A 12777-nucleotide genomic window follows, 5' to 3' on the forward strand; every position below is an offset into this window, starting at 1 on the left:
CTTGGAAGAATAATTAAGACAATAGTGGAAGAAACACTATGATTCATGGAGAATCTCTAACTCCACTAAGTGGACCTGAGGGTGGAGAAAGTTTGATGGTAAGAACTCTATGTAATGAGAGAACTAATGAGAAAACTATTATTAGGAGAAGTCTTTTCAAGACTAGATAGAAGATGGAAGGAAAATGTTACAAGTTGATCATTGACTTTGGTAGTTTGACAAATTTGGCATCAAAAGAGTTTTTTATAAAGTTACAATTGTAGAGGTTGAGATACCCTAAACCTTATCATGTTTCATGGGTCAAGGATGAGCATAAGTTACTAATAAGTGAGAAATATATTGTGAAATTTAAGATTACAAACTACTTTGATGAAGTCTTCTGTTATATTATGCCTATGGACTATTGTCATATTCTATTGGGTAGGCTTTGGTAGTATGATAGACATGTTATGCATGATTTCATACTGAATCAATATACTCTCTAGGTGAATGGAAGGAAGGAAGTGTTGTTACCTTTCATTGAAAGTCTAGATGAGGTTAATTGTACTACTATAATAATTTACATGGTGAATGAAAATATGTTGGAAAAGATATGAAGAAGTAGAAATTTTTTTATATTGTGATTCTTACTAGACTAAGTGTTTCTAGTGTTGACCAAGTTCCAACATAACTAGAACAGTTACTTACTAAGTATCAAGAAATTTTATATAAGAGTGTACATGATGGTTTGCCATTTTTTAGGAGTATAATTTATTGCATGAACCTAATTGTAGGAGTTAATTTTACAAATAAACCCCCTATAGATTGGCACCTACTTAGAATGAAGAACTATAGAGGAAAGTGCATGAATTGTTGTAGAAATGATTAATCAGATAAAGTTTAAGTGCATAAGTATAAAATTTCTTTCAAAATAAAAAATGGTTTATATGAATGGTTGTTTCAATAATTCACCAATTATTTTAATAAGTATACATGAATTCTTTAAGAAATTCTTGTGTAATTTTGTGATTTTGTATCTTGATGATATTTTTGTATTGAGTAAGGCTAACGAAGCAAATCTTGAGCAAATTAGACAAGTGTTGCAGAGATTGAAGGAGGAAAAGTTGTTCATTATTGTGAAGAATTTTTTATTTATGAAAGAATAGATTATGTATTTGAGATTTATGATTTTAGCTAAGGTTTTAAACATGGATCCTGAGAAGGTTTAAAAAATTCTAGAATGGCCTACACCTAAGAATATGATTGAGGTAAAACCATTAAAATTTTAACAAGTTTCTATAGAAAGTTTATCAAGGATTTCTATTCTATTTTTAACTCTATGATTGATACAATGAGAGGAGATAGAAAGGATTTGAAGGGGTCACATGAAGCTGATATGTTTTTTGAGTCTCTAATATGAAAGGTTGTTGAATTACCTATGTTGGCTTTACCTAATTTCGTTAAAGTATTTCAAGTTGAATGTGATGCAAGTGGTAGTGTGGTTAGAGCTATATTGAGTCAAGAAGGTAAATCTATTACTTTGTTTAACCATAATTTAAAATTATGAAAAAGGGAAGTATTATATGTATGAGAAAGAATTTGATGCTATTATTCAAGGTTTGAAGAGGTGGAGAAATAATTTGATTCCTAATGAGTTTGTGTTATTTATTTATCATAAGGAATTACAATAGTTGGCAAGTTAGCACAAGTTTATCTAGAGAAATATGATGTGGGTTGAGTACTTGAAAAATCTCTCATTTGTGATCAATCATAAGGGTGGATTTTATTGGCTTTGGTGAAATGAAGAGTTTGTTTATGATTGCCCCTGAATTTTTAAGGTATAGAGAGAGTATAAAGCACTAAATCTATCAGATCAACCAGATAAGTATGTAGAGTATTTCATTCAATAAGGTATGATTTTCAAAGGTGTCTATTGTGTATATGAAGAGGATATATGAGATTTAAATTTATTAAGGAGAAACATAGTTGTATATTCATTCGACACTTTGGTATTGATAAAATATTGAGTTTTCTTAAGGAGAAATATTATTGGATGTAATTGTATAACGATGTTCAAAAGTTTGTAAAGAGTTGTGAAGTTTTTTCAGAATGAGAAAGGAGTGGTTCAAAATATTATATTCTTTACCCCAATTTTAGTATCTGAGAAACCTTGGAGTGATATCAATATGAATTTTGTTCTTGGTTTACCAAAGGCCTACATGGGGGCATGATTATGTGTTTGTTATTGATGATAGATATTTTAAGATGAAAAATTTCATACCACATAAGAAGACATTTGATGTAGTGCATATTGTGGAACTTTTTTGAATAGAGGTTGTTAGGTAGCATTGATTACTAAGAATTATTGTATCTAATAGAGATAATAACTTTGTCAGTTATTTCTAGAAGACTTTGTGGAAGAAAGTGGCTACTAAGTTGAATTTTAGTTCTACATTTCATCCATAAATTTATGGAAAGATGGAGGATGTGGACAATAGTTTGGATATTTTATTGAGATATTTAATTGGAGATAAACTGAGTAACTAGGATTTAGTATTGGTGCAACTTAAATTTGCCTACAATAATTTTTTGAATAGGAGTACTAAAAAGATACCTTTTCATATTGTTAGAGGAATGTGACCTAGAGGTAAATTAGGTTTGAGAAATATTACTGGTGAAGAGAGGAAATGTGTTGAAGGTAATGAATTTTCTAAATTTATGAAGTCTTTGCATGAGGAAGTAAAACATAATTTGAAGCAAAGTAATAAAAAATACAAGGAGAGTGCAAATAAGTTATGTAGACATGAGAGTTTTGATGTTGGTGATGAGGTGATGGTTCATCTAAAGAAAGGTAGATTTCCTACTGGAATGTATAGTAAGATGAAGAAGAAGAAATTTTTTCCTTGCAAAATCTTGAGGAAGTCAGATTGTTGTATTGCCTATGAAGTTGAGTTACTTGATTGTATGGATATATCTCCTATATTCAATGTTTCTTATTTGTATAGGTATTGAATTAATCATCTAATAAAATGATTCTACCAAGTGATTATCCTAAGAATAAAACTAAAGAGATAGAGAACATTTTGGATCAGAGATGCTGTAAGATTATAAGAGGAAAAATTTATTTTGAGTATTTGTTAAAGTGGAAGGACAAACCAATAGTCGATTTTGCATGGATTTCTCAATATGGGTTGGATTCATCTTGAAACCTAACACACTCATGATTGAGGAGAATCCTTTCTTTCAACCCCAATTTTTTGATGTGGGAACATCATGGGTTGCTTCCTTATCATGATCAAATGAGTCATGCTAAGTTATGCTTGTGAACTTGTTTGATGACTTTATTGATGTTTTGCTTGGTGGATGTGCTCTTGTCTTGATGTACCAAGTGGCTCAGGCACTTCTATCACTGAATGTTCTTGTTTGTATTCACCTAGTACTTTAGGGACCTTGCAACTACTATTCAGTGTTTTCTTTCACGAAGTTGTTTGCTTGACTATTTGTTAGAGCTGCCTTGTGTATTCAATTTTTTCTAGTCATTTAATATACTAGATTGATCATTAGATTGTATGTAGGCCATTATGTGCCTAACATTCTCCACCTGATGATCAAGAATCTTTTGTAAGTCACTTTGATGAGTATATTAAATAGCAGAACTTAGATTAGATGTAAAGATATCAAGAGGAATACTAGGAAGCTTGGAGTGAGAGTGTGAAAGAACATCTTAGATATCATATATGTCTGATTCATTTTGATTTGTATCTGAATTTTTTATCTTGGCCATAACCTAGAAGGCCCCATGGCTAGGCTTATATAATGAAAATTTAATGAATCAATAAAGAAACTAGTTCTTCTCTCTTTTTTGGCATTGTTTCATTGTGTGTTTCTTCTATTGTGATATCTACAAAGTTGGTTGACTATTGGGCAAACCTTTGGTCCTAATACCTTCCTTCCCTTGATACTTGGTGTTATCTAAAAGGTTGAAAATGCATTCTATTTTTTTGTTAAGTTTTTAAATATTAAGTATATATTAGGATTTAAACATTGAAAACTTTAAAAAGGAATTTTTTTAATTAGACATAGTGAAAGAAGGCTTATAACTTTAGATAAATTTGAGAGAGAGAGAGAGAGAGAGAGAGAGAGAGAGAGAGAGAGAGAGAGAGAGAGAGAGAGAGAGAGAGAGATCACAATAAATGAAAACCATTTCTTTTTAAAGAAAGAGGATATTAAATATAACCATTGGATGCGGAATGTGATGTTGGTGGGAAAATACTGGAGGTTGGGGAAGATTTGACCCTACTTTTAGGATCTCTTCCTATGCCCATTCTTTGATTATTGACTACATTATCTTGTCTTGGAAGGAGGGCATTGGTGCTCATAATCTTGGTGGTGACTCTCATTAGGGTGATCTATATGGAATGTGATTTTAGAGCCTTTGTATGCCCTCTAGTATTTTTTGATATGTTTGATACTTTCCATGTGCATGGATAGAATATTCTAAACAATATTCTTATTGGTATATACATGAAAAACATATATGTTGGGAGCATGGATAAAAATGAAAATGTTATTTTCACATGTATATATGAATCAAATTCAAACAAGTAATTAATAGAACTTGAGTTTAACAATGAAAATGCAACCAAAAGAAATAGAAATCCCCACACAACCTTAGACCAACTTAACAAGTGAAGCCACACGAGGCTTGTGGTTTTATCAAGATTGAGGTTTATAAATGTTCTCTCAGAAAAAAAAAAAAAAAAAAAAACTATCGAATCACAAGAAAATAAATGGTAAAAAGCGTTGATCTAGAAAATGAATCTTTGGTGAAGTGGGGTTTTGACCTTATCTTTGTCAACCAAAATTAATAGAGAAGAAAAAATCTATAAAGGAAAGAAAACTATAACATTCTTTCTTAAATGATTTATTATTGGGAATAAATGTGAACATAAGTTCTCATAGCTTCCTTTGAAGATAATGAACTTGGTGAAAATACCCACAAACAACCTCCAATTCCTTGGGAGCTACTCATAATTGAAATCAATTTAAAGTTTACTAATTTTTTCAGTAGGGTCTAGGAAGAGTCAAAAGTCTTCTTTGATGAATGATTTCATCTTCCAAGGAATTAATGTTCCCTCCATGCCCAACTCAATAATAAAATTGATGGTTGTTTTCATAACAACAAAAGAAGCCCCTGCAATGTTGAATTTTCTACTCTCACAAGATTCAAGAAAAGTTTTGTAATTTTTGGGTTGTATCCCTATGTGCACTTGACTTATTTAGCCATGTTTCCATCCTATATAATCTATCAAACCCTTCTATGAGTCTTGAATTTATTATACTTATCAGGTTTAGTATGGTTTAGCTCACCACCTTGCTCTAAACTTTACCAAAGAACAAAGATCCCTTCAAAATATAAATAAAGAGAAATTCTTTTGTAATCTATTATTGCAAGAAAAAAGACACAAATAGATACTTAAAAAATCATCCTCCAAAAAGGACATTGAAAAGAAATGATAACCAAGGTTTCCAATTAAAAGTATAATTTTAATAAACCTCTTTACAACCTATGATTAAATCACCATAAGTGAACAATGTGGTGATATATTGTGAGACTTGCACATAAGCACCCATATGGATGAAAGCAACATCTTCCCAAATTTTTGAAAATAACTATGTATTTACCAAGAGCTGCTAACATATCTCCTACATTACAATTTTCAAATAAGTTTTTTTGGAAAATCACCTCATCTTTCATGTCAAGGAAGCTCATCATTTTGTTCATGTTGACTCTACCCTTCTGACTCAAATCATCATTTCAATTTAAAATATTTATAACATTAATACATCCACCAAAACTGTTATTTTCTTCTAAGCTTTCATATGTGATACCATAGCCCAATTAAAAAGTGCTAAATATATCATACATTAGCATACTAGACTCCAATATCTACATCATAAGCCACAATAAAACTACCTGTAGAGCCTCTTATGTGGCCAACCCCACCCACTCAGATAGGATTATTAACTAAAGAATTGTCAAAATTTATTTTAATCCATTCTGAGACAGGAATGGGGGATTTAAACTTTTTCTTCAATCAATCTTAACGAAATTTTACCTATTTAAGAAATCAACAAGGTTCTAGATTCTACTAATATCCTAGTTCATAGATGTTGAAGGAGAATTTTCAATAAAAGGGTGAGTGAATGTATTCTCTTTGGAATTACTTTTTTAATGCATGGAACACTATATTGGCATCTTTTTTGTTATCTTAGAATATGCAATTTTTCCAATCTATCCATAAGGACCAAATTCCATATTAAAGACTCTAAAACAAGATTTCTATTTTAAAGTAATGATTAGAGGGGTGAACCCAAGACTTAGCCACCAACTTAAGGGTGTTAATATAGAACCATTAAATATTGTAAAGGGGTAGAATATGTTGTCTAATTTTCCAAGGAAAAGGATAGTAACAAATAAAATGAGAAACAACTCTTCTTTCTATTCACACAATATTATTTTTGTTTTTTTATTAAAATAAGTGATATTTGCATGGGCTCAAAATTATGTTACAAATTGTGCAAGTAGAAAAAAAATGACCAAACAAAAAATATGACACTCTAAAGTTGTTAATATAGTTGTAGCAATAGTAGCACCTTTAAATTGTTACTATTGATGATGACTTCTCATTACCCAATGAAATGTATTACTGAAATATAAAAATAAATAAATCATGTGTTGTCATATTAATTGCACAAATAATAAATTAGTTAACAAACCTCAATTCTATTTATTTATTCGACCCTTTTAGACATCTTAACAAGACATTTGTTAATAGAGAATCCTATTACATTATGTAATCCTAAAGCCTTAATGAAAAATAACAGACTTATCCAACAAAATGTTGTAAATTATATAAAATAATAATATATGCACCAAAATCTTTGGAAACCATAAATGTTATTTTATGAGGATTTCTTGTAGATGTAATAGCTCTGCCTATGTGGTATGGGTTTTTTTCATAGAAATGACATACATACATACATACATCTATATTCATTTAATAAATTTTTTTTATAATGAACATATCTATATGTATATTATATCTCATAAATAATTATATATATTCATTAGTTTATTTGATAGAAGCTACCAAACATCAATATTCCCTCTTAGCTAGGGAGGATAAACACGACACATATATTACACCATTGGTAATATTTTAAGGATATCTTTGATCAAGAAACATCTACCATTTTGATATCACGTTTGATATCATGAGCATTGGTCTTCCATAATATCGATACATGATATTCACCAAGTAATAATTTTTTTTTTTATAACACATCTAATATCATGAGTATTGGTCTTCCAGAATATATGATACTCAGCAATTCCTCAAAAAATTATTTGATATCAAATCTTATATCATGATTATTGGTCTTCAATAATATATGATATTTAACAATTATTTAAAATATGTTTGATATCACATATTATATTATGTGTATTGGTCTTCTAGAATATGGACACGTAATATCCATCAAGTACTCATATTTTTTTGAAGGTATGTGCACACACATTCTCATAGCACGTACCTTATTAACATAAACTATGCGAATTACAATCTATCATGATCTGCATAGACATTATAAGATATCCATCATAGTAGAAAATTAAGTTTCTATGAGATTGTCACCTTTCAATAATTTCTACAAATAAAATTGATGAACATTTGGAAGTTATCACTTCCTCATGATCTACAAAAGTGGTAGGCCTATTAAATCGTTCAATTAGACACATGATATGAAAAGTTTACATGACATCAAAGTTCCCTCAAATTCTAATATGATCAAGATCTTCAAGGATCAATTAAGACACATCCTCTATCTAATCCTTGAGATATATGTGTTAGACTCACTTGGAATTTGATATCAATCCTATTTTTCCTACACGAAAATCCTCAAAGAGGAAGGCAAAGATCAAGGAAAATAGTTCTTATAATACATTAAAATAAATAAATAGAGAGAGACTATAATGAGTAGCTAAATATAATAACAAAGGATAGTAAATACATTTATGCACATCAACATCCTTGGTACGAGTTTCTCCAATGCATCAAATCATAAAATGCCTCCATATAAGAACTTTTTCAACTGATTTGTTCAATAATTCTGCCTACACATTCTTCTATGAATCTACTATAATTTTTTTCTTTAAATCTATTTACTTAGACCGATTATCTTAAACTATCCATTGTATTATATATATATATATATATATATATATATAATATGCATATATGTGTATTCAACACCTTTTCATATTTCTTCACTATATATTTATAATTTTGAACAAAATTTGTCTCCTACAAATTTGTCTCTTTTAATAAGGCACTTCTTTCCAATATTAAATTGTTGCTTCAAATATTTTATGTATAGTTCGAATTGCTCCTTTATTATCATATCCTATAACTGCTGTCTATGGTTTTCTGACTAATGATGCTGACTCAATCACTTTACTATATCACCATAGATTTTCATTCCTTGTCATCGCTGCTGGATATAGTGGCTACTTATTTCTTTTACTCCATTCAATAGTATTGGAGTCACATTCTAAGGTATAATTCAATTCTCCATTTCTTCAATATGCTATCGCTATTTTAGGACTCCAATTGCTTACTAATATTCATCCATACAGGGTGATAACAAGTACAGCGTATCTCATCTAGACGATTAAGTCGTTGTCCACTTTTATGACCAAATTTTATCATCATATATTATTGTATTGAAATCGACCGTAGTGTAGCATGCTGCACATGGATTTCTTGTATAAAGGTTTTGTGAACATATAAATAAAACGGTGACTAGATGGAATGAAAACCATATAGAGTGTTTCGTGAAAAACTTTGCGCATATTCGTATATTCAATAATATGAATAGCTGGAATGAAATTTTAGCATCATCAAATGTTATTATTGACCCATCACAAATGGTTTTCCTGTTTCATATTTCCATGCACGTGAAGACTTGCAGTGATTTAATGCGGGTTCCTGTCATCCAACGTAGGTCTTTCTCCACGCGGGTTTGATTCATTGGCCCCACATCGAGGACGTGATAAGAAAGAAATGCGTGGTTCGGAAATTATGCAATTCGTGATGAATACAAGCACTTTGAGAATCTCTTAAAATGATTAGTTTCAGCCATGAATAGAACTTCACCACACGAAGGAGAAAATATAGAGTTCGATGTTGTTTATTGCAAAAGAAGAAAGGACTGTCAAGCATTTGTGCTATGTACGCAGAAAAGATAGCCCTTAGAATGTTGTGCTAACTCAGCAAATACATTTAAATTGAATTTACAAGGAGTTTAAAGTTAAACTACTTAAGAAAAACCTTCTTGCATGGTATTTTGAAATAAATGTGGCTAACAGATTTACATTCCAACTGTTAGTGCTTGCATTAGAAGACATTAGACATGCACATAGTGCATTTCTGTGGTGAATTATAGTCAAGTCATCCTAAGTTCTAACACATAGTACACCAACATCAATCTACAATGGGTCTCTATCATTCACTCGATCCCACAATAGTCCCCTCTCATGTGTCTAGCCTTATATTTTGTACTCTCGAGTTGCACACACAAATCTGATAATATTTAATATAAGTTGGAGATAACGTTTCATCTTTAATATTAATTATTAGTTTGAAGGACTAAGGATTTTTTAGCATTATTTTCAACTTATATATCCAGCAAATTTCTTTAGCATTAACTTATACAATGTGTCATCTCAAAGATCCATAATGACCAACCTATTCTAATATCATGTTGTTTAATGATGATTGTTTGTAGATGTAATAGCATTGTCTATATTTTATCTGTTTTTCAAATAGAATGGACTTTTTATATTTATTAGGAGAGTAAGATACAAAGAGACATGTTAATGGACATGTCTAATCATTAATTAGATAATTAATATAAGACACACATATATATTTCATATAATAATAAACTTTTAAAGAACAAAGATAAATATAAATTATATCTCATATAGAATTAGATATATTCATCATTTTATTTGACAAAAGCTGGTATACATCAACAATCAAGTTAAAGTGTGTATCTAATAATATCAAGCGAAACCTCTCTAAGATAAACCACTTTTTCAATAATAGTTATAAAATATCAAAAACTATTGTAAGCTTGTAGATCATTGAAGATGTAAATAAACTAATCTATGTGTTATATAATCATTACATAGGAGCTATGTTTAACTATGTCTTGTTATAATTTGGTGTGAGAAAAAATAGCCAATTTCTTTTTCTTGATTAAGGGAACTAAATCCAAATTTCAAAAGATTAAGCAATTTTTTTGTTTGGAAGCCATATGATAATTTTTGGTTGTTTTCTACTATGAGCATTTAATATTGTTCCCTATAAGGTGTGTCATATTACCACTATAGTGCAATCTATGGACACCTCTTATGGACCCTAATAGGCACTATTCATTTGGATCCTTCTCATGAGGAAATCAATTGAAAGTTGTGTAATTCATTAGATCAAGTATTTTTTTAAAAAATACTATACTTGTTGTTAGCAAAGAGATTAAAAAAGTCTTCCAATTGATTACTTCTTTTTTTTATTACCAACATACTAGGAATCAAATATTTCAGAGCAATCTTAGAAACAAAAGATTTACAAAATAGAACCATTAGACGAGGAATGCGAGGGTCATTGGGAGAGATTAGATGATAGGGTGGATTTGGCCCTATTGTTAGGCTATCTTCCTATACCCATCCTTGACCTATTGGCTACATTATCCTATGTTGGTAGGAGGGAATAGGTCTTCATGATCTTTGTCATGAGTCTCATTAGGGAATTCTATATGGAATGTGATTTAAGATCCTTCAGATGAACTCTTATAGTTTTTTCTGGCTTTGATACTTTCCATGTACATGGATAGAATTTTCCCAACAATGCTCTTTCTAGTGTATACTTGATGGATGCCCTACATTGATAGATTCACATTCAAATGATAGGTGAAGATAGATTCAAGAATTAAAATAAAAATGCATGCTAACATGAAAATTAGGAACTAGAAATAAGTGAAAATAACTATCAAAGATTAGCTCTAAGATATAATCTCTAAAAACTCTAGCAATAAACTAGCCTGATAGTAATACAATAAAGGAAGATGACCAAATGCTTGAGACAAGGATCTTATCCATAGATCTGAGGAATACCTTTGAGAAGTGGCATTTATGTGGCATCCACATATGTTTCATACGAGGGACACATGGGCTAAAGGATAGGCCATTTAAAAGTCAAAATAAGCCTTTAAGGTTTGAGTGTCTTAAGGTTTCTCACACATGTGTTGGAAACATTAAAGAAAGGAGTGGGGGAAAAAGGTGTAAGAGTCATTTCAAAGAAGTTAAGGATGGTGGGTGGCTTTAATGGGGTGATTTTCTCAAGCATGTGTGAACAACCCATTAGGAACTAAAAGTGGACTAAACTATTCTTAGGCTGATTAACCTTAGTTAATTAGTTGGTAGGATAAGGAGGATGAAAGTGATGTGTAGTAGACTAGGCTTAGGTATGGATCTATGATTAAATCAAATTGTATTTAATTTAATCATGTATTTAAGAATGTGTAATAATGTCCAAGATTTAAATAAATAAGATTTATTGAAAAGGCTGGTTTATGGAGGAAAGATGCATTAAATTAGATTTAATATATTAGGGGTTTGTATTTGGATTTAATTAAAATAACTTATGGAAATGAACATATTTAATTATAAAGGAAGACTGACATAAAAACATAATAATAATTTATAGTATTAAAACATATATTAAATAAGTTAGTATAGTGTTTGGGATGATTTTAATCATCTATATTGTGCCCATCTTTGATGCATTGTCTAGATAACATTGTGTGAAAGAAAAGAAAAATATAGGTTTTTTGAGTTAGGAGAGAAGTTCTAGTAGTCATGTCATAATGGCAATAGGGGAGGAGAGTGCCCTCTCAAGAAAATGATGCAAAATATTTACAAGTCTTGTCTAATTTTGTCAAGATATAACTTATAGGAAAATAGAGAAGAAAAGAAAAATTTTGAACCATTGTATGACTTGTAGGGTAGAGGGGATCAAAATAGATAAATGATAGGTAAAAATTATGATAAATGGGGTTTAGGACAAAAAGGCTACCTAGGGTGCCTATATTAGGTATTAAAGATCCCAAGTAAGGTTCACTTGCAGACCTAGAGAGTACAAAACTATAGAAAAGGATGGATCCCCTAGAGAGAGAACAACTTCGAGAGCTCATCCAGACCCACTAGAGAGCCACAAACATGGACCCATCATTAAGTACCTTATTTAATCTTATTAAATTTTGTATTTGATTTCAAATATTCAATATTAAAGAACAAAAGAAGCGTGAAAAATTGGTTGGGATGCAAACAAAAACTACATGGTTATCACTGTGCAAATGTCAATAATCATCTTTACATACAATAATCAAATGGGTTTCATTCATGTAGAAGGTAATCACCCAGTTATCATATGCATGAGCATAGTTTAGTTAAAAAATGATTTGTTAGTTGAGTAGGTCTATTTGCACATACACCAAAATAGGCATTGACATCAAACTATATTTTTTGTAGATTGAAAATTTCAAGTCGATCCAAGGTGAGGGTGAATTTTTTTTTACAATGTAACATATGACTTGGAGTTGATGGCTTGTGATGTCATGGACTAGGAGACAATGGTATACCATACCCCAATGTAGGAGTTTTGAGACTAT

Source organism: Cupressus sempervirens, chromosome 7 (assembly GCF_028749045.1).
Source record: "Cupressus sempervirens isolate cs-2001-9-10 chromosome 7, ASM2874904v1, whole genome shotgun sequence".
NCBI lineage: Eukaryota > Viridiplantae > Streptophyta > Pinopsida > Cupressales > Cupressaceae > Cupressus > Cupressus sempervirens.